Genomic DNA, 6,171 nt, shown 5'->3' with positions numbered 1-6,171 from the left:
AAGGCCAGGCTGGATGTGGCTCTGGGCAGCTTGGTCTGCACATAGCAGGGGGGTTGAAACTCGATGATCATTGTAGTCTCTTTCAACCCAGCCCATTCTATGATTCTATAATATCTTGCTCCTGAACAGAGCCAAGTCCAATACCACTACCAGCTGTGGGATGGAAGGATTGAGAGCAGCCCTGCTGAAAAAAGGTCTGCATGGGAAGTGATGGATGTGAAGCTGGACCTGAGCTAGCAGTGCACCCTTGTTGCTCAGAAAGCTTACTGTATCCTGGGCCGAATCAAAAAAGTGCGACCAGCAGGGCAAAGAAGGTGATCCTGCATCTCTACTGTGCGCTGATGAGGCCTCCCTTGGAGTACAGCATCCAGATGTGGAGTCTCCCAGTACAGGAGAGAATGGACCTGTTGGAGTGCATCCAGAGAAGGGGACAAAAATAATCCAAGGGGTGGAATACCTCTGCTATGAGGACAGGCTCAGAGAGCTGGGACTGTTCAGTCTGGAGAAGAGAAGGCTCCAAGGTGACCTGACAGCAGGCTTTTAGAACCTCAGTGGGAGCTCCAGGAAAGGAGGGGTCAGACTCTTTAGCAGGGTCTGTAGTAATAGAACAAGGGGAAATGGTTTCAAGCTCAAAGAGGCTAGATATAGGTTAGTTATATGGAAGAAATCTTTCACAGAGAGGGTAATGAGGCACTGTAACAGGTTGCCCAGAGGGGTGGTGGATGTCCCATCCCTGGAGACTTTCAGGGTGAGGCTCGATCAGGCCTGAGGCAACCTGATCTAGTCCCTGTTCATTGTGGGAGAGTTGAACTAGATGGCTTTCAGATGTCCCTTCCAACTCTAAGGTTTCTATGATTCTATGATTCTGTGAAAGCTTAGTGCCTCAGAAGACAACTCTTAAACATTAGAACTATAATGCAAGCCTGGTACTTGACCTGAAAAACAGAATTTTGAACCTAATAAGTTAATTATACTAAATGAGAAATTATGTTACTGTCTCCAGAGAGAACAGAATTTGTTTCCAGTCGGGCAGTTATGCCATCTGTTCCCTTTATGCAGGATTTCTTTTCTTTTGTTTTCTTTTGCTTTCTTTTCTTTTCTTTTCTTTTCTTTTGTTTTCTTTTCCTTTCTTTTCTTTTTTTTTAACAAAGACTCTGTTGCAGTACAATAAATTAGTATGTGCTACCATCTAGTGGTAGCATTTATTTTATAGTCTCTATGAACTTAGTTCCGCAATAACATTCTTGTTTTCTCCTCAGAAATTCTCAAGCTATTCTTGGCTTTATGCTCCTTTGCAGATAGTAAAAGCAAGGAAGGAAAAGCCTGCATCCTTTTAGTGATGGTTCTGCTTACAATCATGGTGATATTTTTCTTTTACTTTCCAAATATTTTCTTCAGTAAAACTAAGAGAATTTTGTCTTCAGCTTTCCATTGAAGGATTTTACTGACACTGTCACTGGCACCACATGTGGAATGATGACATCAAAGGTACCTTAGAAGCTAAACTTTCGCTGTCACCATCATCAGTGACGAAAGGTTAACTTTAATTAGCTAAGAAAAGAACACTTTAATATTTAAAGAATATAAAAGCAGTATTTTCTCAGTACAGCTGGACACATTTCCAAAACAATAAAAAAATAAATAGAGATTCAACCAAAACAATCCCATTTAAATCCAAGAAATTGCATGGGTTTTACTTATATTATACTATGACAAAAATAAAACTATTAAAAAATATGATTCCCAGGGATGTTGCAGGAGGATGCTGGTGTATGAAATCCTGAGGATTCACTCAGTTGTTATAGACCATGCATGCTGTGCTGCTCCTCTGCTTAGCTCTGTAGGTATCAGAAGCAATTTATGTGCTTTGAAGAACTGTCCAACCAGACATCTCTTCTTTGCAACATTAAAAGATAGTTACGTTGATAGCTGTTGGAGTACACAAGCTCTGGATAAGAGAGTACAATAAGGCAGCAGGAAAAAAAAAAAAAGGAAAACCAGGAACGTTAAATGTGGGAGGCTGTATTATGCCCAAGTATCAGTGTGCAGGAAATGTTCCTGCAGCATTCCTGGGAAAAGGTAGATGGAGGATAAAGAAGGCTGTATTGTAATATACCTTTGATTAAGAGAAGCCACTGGGAAAAACAGATGTAGTATCCCTGAAGTCACCACTCTTCAGCTTGTCTGAAGCTCTTTGTAGCAGCTGTATCATAGCAGTGCGTATCAAAGAGAAGGATAATTTGTTGTGTTTTCAAGCATGTTTCTAGTCCTTTCCACTTGAATGTGATTTTATGAATAAAAGTCATTACCATGGGATTAATGCTGAAGGATGAATGCTTGTGAACGTTGGATCAAGGTCACCTCTCAAGAAATACTGTTGTATTAGAACAAAGTGGACAGTAGGAGAAAATGCAGAGTCCAGAAATTCCAGGAGACCACCATGTTGGCAGAGCATTTGCTGGTTGACTGTCTGTCTCTGGAGAGGCTGGAAGGGAAACGGCATACAAGACAATTTGATTTAAAGTGAAACCTGATGGGAGCAAGTCAGCTAAGCTTAAGAACAGCTTAGCATGCACATGTAGACCTTCACTTCTGCACAAGATGAGCCTCCTGAGAGAGTGAGTTTCTAACTCTCGTGTGAAGAAATTGACCGGCATCTTAATTCTTTTAAAAGCCTCGTGGTCTAAAATAAGACAAACATGCCCAAGCCATTTCCCTGCAAGATTCACTTCTGAAACAGTAGGTTCTGAAGATCTCAATACAAACCTAAAGTGCTGGTACAAAATAAATTGGTTTATTTATAGCAGGAATGAAACACCTTCCCCTTCCCCATGCCCGTTACCACAATGATCACCTTTATCATCCTACTTGTGTTTGATCTAGTAATTTACTGTCCATTGCTTTATTATGTAGCAACAAGTTAATTTCTGTTCTTTTAAGCGTTTAGAGATCCTCCAACAGAAAACAGAACTCTTTGAACAGTCCAGAGCCAAATAAAAACAGCAATTTGACCCCACAGTTCTATGGAAAGATACTTTTTATTATTTTATTTCCTGTGTGCCTTTACAGTTATAGAAATAGTAGATAGATTAACTCAGTGATCTGAAAATCTGAAGCAAGAAGCCCTGTTTAACACCTGCAATCAATCCTTTATTCAAATTATTTTATTTAACTTCATATTGCAATTGCCAGGCACAGCAACACGTTAGTTTCACTTACGCTTGCAAAGCATTAAAATAAGAAAATATGAAGTTAAATTGTATTAATCTGAGGCCAAATGAAAGGATAAGAAGGATATGGTCAGAGGATACACAGAAAGGAAAGGCTAGTTAGTCTGACATAAATGCCCAAGGTGCTTATCTAAATGATGAACCCTGTGCAAGTTTTCAGATGACACCAAGCTGAGTGGTGCAGTTGACATGCTAGAGGGAAGGGATGCCATGCAGAGGGATCTGAACAGGCTTGAGAGGTGGGCCCATGCCAACCTCATGAAGTTCAACAAGGCCAAGAGCCAGATCCTGCACCTGGGTTGTGACAATCCTAAGCACAGATACAGATTGGGTGGAGAATGGCTTGAGAACAGTCCTGAGAAAAAGGATTCTGGGGTGTTGTTTGAGGAAAGATTCAATATAAGCTGGTAATGTCCACTTATAGCCCAGAAGGCCAACAGTATCCTGGATTGCCTCAAGAGAAACGTGACCAGACTTTGAGCAGCCTGGTCTAGAGGGAGGTATCCCCTACAGCAGGGGAGATGGAACTAGATGATCTTAAAGGACCCTTCCTACCCAAACCATTCTATGATTCTACGATTCTATGATTCTGTGTTTCTAATAAAGAATCCTGGAGGCCTGCAGGTGGTGAGAACAGGCTGCTGCTCAGAGATGAGCAACAGGAAATGGGAGAGAGGGTAAGGGTTAAGAGAAGCACAACTCTTTTCCTGTGGGCGGGCTACCTAGGATCTGACATGGGAGCAGTGGGCATCCTGCAGACAGCGGCGCTGCGCGATCACTTTCGCATTCCTGCTGCGAGCAGCAGCCTGCACTACAAATGGGATGCCTTGCAGCACCTGGAAATTTTGCCATTGACTCATTTTGTCTGATTTTTCTGCAGTGTGCAGTCAAATGAGAACTCAGACTTAATGCTTCTGGATTATTTTAGTCCATCCAAAGAACTGCTTCTACCTGACCTCATTAACAGCCAAAGAAACAATCAGAGCTACCTGATGGATGGAATATGGAAAGTTTGTTTATCAGATACACTGCATTCCAGCAAGAAATTTATCTTCAAATCCATTCCCATTGCTGAAAACCTACTTGACCTCTGACAAAAAAGATAGGAACCAGAGAGAAAAATCCCAAGTGATTTAATCAATAGCACTGCCGGAAATGCAGTCAGAAACAGTAGACTGTGAGCAGTGAAATTAACAGTATATTTTTCACCAGGTGCAAAAAGGAACAGTGAACACCTTTAAGCAGCTATACAAGTGAATAAAACCATGGCATTGATACTGATTAGGGAATTGCTGAAATTCTGCTAGGAGCCTTCCTGAAAATGTGCTTAGGGTGTTTTTTTAAACCCTTGGTCTTGAAAATCAACTGGGGGACTTAAATACATGCAACTTCACCAAAAACTCAGAAAGTAAAATGAAATTTAAATCTATTTTTGTTTTTCCCCAACATTACAAAAAGCTTGTTTTCCATTCTTGAGTTTTGCTGTTTTAAGTTTTGAGTCTTTGTCAGAGAGACTTTGACTCAGGGTAAGGATGACAGCCATTTGCTTTTCCTACCTTGATATATTGCTGTAGAAGCCATTATGTACAAGACTACAACCCGTAAACCACACAATCACTCAGATGTCTTTATTTCCAGAATAAGTGAGGGAGACCGTTTCCTGCTCCGCATTTTTAAACTTTATATATGCTCTGATTTCATGTGAAAACTTTTTAATTGGATAGGCAGTAGATCTGTACTGTAACTTGTATCCCTGTTTGGTATATCAATCTGCTAGTTCAGTAAGAAAACCAGGGTTTTCTCTGTTACCCTTACTAACTAGCATCCATAGGGCTGGCAGCCCAAATAGATAGCCAGAATCTATTTGAGAACTATGTTTCCCTTCTGCGTTATCACTGCCCATCTCCCAGGATCAAACTATTGAACCTCAACTGAGATTTTGATTGATGTTACTTTTCTTAGCAACTCCACTGAAAAACATCAACATAGGGATATGCCATCTTGTAACGAGCAAACTGTGAAATTACTTACCTGCAGGGTTTCTGCAGTGGGAGATTGTGGGGAAGAGGCCATTAGGTGAGCAGTATCTGGGAGGGGCATTTTGTAACACGTTTGAACAAAACATCCCAGAGGGCCTTCTTCTGCATCATTCTCACTTACTGTACCTCTGAAAATCAGACCTGAAATGTGCAGGTATTTTGCAGTGGTTTCTCCATCCCCATCAGAGCTCTCTACACTTTTGGATCATGAGACTTCCCAATCTGTACTTCATTAATGAACAGCAACAAACAATGTATGTGTTGACGGTTCTTCATGCAATGCCAAATTCTTAGTATGCATCCATTTTTAATTCCTACACAGACAAGAGTAATCTCACATCTATATATAAACCTCAACATTAATTCAAGTTAAAAATACTGAATATTTCCCCAGAAGACATTCTCTGAATTAGTCTGGACTCCTAATGTTGATGGCAAGCATGTGACAAAAGGCTGAACACATTTTACAGCCCACCTGATTAGTCAAATCTAGCAGCTGTCAAATGGCTCACTGAACAACACAGGAAAAACGTGAATCATACACTGCTTAACAGTCTTATCACCACAGCAGTTATTCCACCCCATTTTTTTTTTCTTTCCTTTGGATAAGTGAATCCAGACAGCCTGCACAATGAGAAGCTGTAGTTTGTGAAGAAACACATCCACTGGATCCACTGAATTTCAGATAATTCAGGTAATTATTTTGGTAAATAAAATGAACATGCGTGTCAACGAGCTCTTGTCACATCCACAGAAAATATGTAACACCCGACAATTTTTGTCAGGGAAGCACAGGTTCAGCGTTTCTCGGACACGCAGGGAGGAGACCTGCATGGCAACTCACACCTTCTGTTACCCTGCCAGATAGTTCCCAGCTCATGATGAGAAAAATAAATAAATAA

At 40.8% G+C, this 6,171-nt stretch overlaps 1 protein-coding gene and 1 long non-coding RNA gene across 2 annotated transcripts in view; both read right to left on the bottom strand.

Annotated features, from left to right (window-relative positions):
• Nucleotides 1–6,171, bottom strand: part of KANK1 (KN motif and ankyrin repeat domains 1) — a 404,522-nt gene that overhangs the window by 159,255 nt on the left and 239,096 nt on the right. The window lies entirely within an intron of this gene.
• LOC104914994 lies at nt 67–6,165 on the bottom strand. The gene is made up of 3 exons (XR_796204.3): nt 5,262–6,165; nt 2,117–2,485; nt 67–1,948 (listed from the first exon to the last, which is right to left on the bottom strand). It is a non-coding gene; the product is annotated as an uncharacterized LOC104914994 (long non-coding RNA).

This window comes from Meleagris gallopavo, chromosome Z, assembly GCF_000146605.3.
Source record: "Meleagris gallopavo isolate NT-WF06-2002-E0010 breed Aviagen turkey brand Nicholas breeding stock chromosome Z, Turkey_5.1, whole genome shotgun sequence".
Taxonomy (NCBI): Eukaryota; Metazoa; Chordata; class Aves; order Galliformes; family Phasianidae; genus Meleagris; species Meleagris gallopavo.
The sequence above is the reverse complement of the archived record's forward strand: the minus strand, read 5'-3'. Positions and strand labels throughout refer to the sequence as shown.